Genomic DNA, 1,580 nt, shown 5'->3' on the forward strand with positions numbered 1-1,580 from the left:
GACTCCAAATATTATAAGTCTAAATGTAAAACATAAAACTATAGAACTTTTAGAAGAAAATCTTTCCTCAGGATTCTTAGACATGACACCAAAAACATAACCATTAAAAAATTGATAATTTTGACTTCAAAATTTTAAATGTTTGCTTCTCCAAAAGTTACTATTAAGAGAATAAAAAGACAAGCCACAGAATAGGAGAAAATATTTGCAAATCACAAATCTGAGAAAGGACTTTTATCCAGAATATACAGAGCTCTCTAAACTCAGCAGTAAGAAAGCAAACAATTAAATTGGGCAAAGAGATTTAAACTGACATTTCACCAAAGAGGAAATGCAGATGGCAAATAGACACATGAAAAGATGTTCACTATCATTAGTCATTAGGAAAAGACACATCAAAACCACAATGAGACATCAGTACACACTCACTAGGATAGCTAAAATAAAAATAAATAAAATAAAATGCAGTAACACTAAATGCTGAAGATGTGGAGAAACTGGATCACTACACATTGCTGGTGGGAAGGTAAAATGGTATAGCCACTTCAGAAAACATTTTGGCCATTTCTTCTTCTTCTTTTTTCTTTTTAACCCTCACCCGAGGATATTTTTCCATTGATTTTTTAGAGAGAGTGGACGCAAGAGGGAAAGACAGAGAGAAATATCAATGTGAGAGAAACACATTGATTGTTTGCTTCCTGCACAAGCCCTGACCAGTATCCAGGCTGGGGAGGAGCCTGCCCTTGACCGGAATCGAACCTGGGCCCCTTATGGTCCAGGGTCCACAAGCTGACACTCTATCCACTCAGCAAAACCGGCTAGGGCTGGCCATTTCTTTCTCTTTTTTTAAAATATGTTTTTATTGATCTCAGAGAGGAAGCAAGAGGGAGAGAGAGATAGAAGCATCAATGATGAGAGAGAATCATGGATTAGCTGCCTCCTGCAAGCCCCCGACTGGGGATCGAGCTCACAACCTGAGCAAGTGCCCTTGACCGGAATTGAACCTGAGACCTTTCAGTTCGCAGGCCAACGCTCTATCCACTGAGCCAAACCGGCCAGGGCTGGCCATTTCTTCTTAAACACACATACCATACTCACTTATGTATATTTATTCCCAGAGAAATGAAATCTTATGTTCACATGAATGCTCACAACAGTTTTATTTGTAATAGTAAAAAGCTGGAAACAACCAAAATGCCACTCACTAGGTGAATGGATGAAGAAAATGTAGTATACCCATACAATGGAAAGCTACTCAGCAATAAAAAGAAACAAACTACTGATATACACACCAACCTGGATAGGTCTCAAGATCATTACAGAGGAAGACGGCACATAGATAAACACCAGGAAATTGCTGCCTCCCACAACAATTGAATAATACTTCAAAAACACAAAACGGACATCATCCAGAACTACAGGAAGACTGGCTGAGTGTAAATTCTACAACTAGAAGGAAAGAAAAGCACACCGAGAGCCAGAGGAGCTGCAGAAGTAAAGTGCAGAGGTAGGGGGCTCGCGCGCACGGAAAGGGTCTGGCACCTGAGGACGCGGCTGTCTTTTTGAATCCGGAGGGAGCC

Source organism: Myotis davidii, unplaced genomic scaffold, assembly GCF_000327345.1.
Source record: "Myotis davidii unplaced genomic scaffold, ASM32734v1 scaffold1105, whole genome shotgun sequence".
In the NCBI taxonomy this organism is placed as follows: Eukaryota; Metazoa; Chordata; class Mammalia; order Chiroptera; family Vespertilionidae; genus Myotis; species Myotis davidii.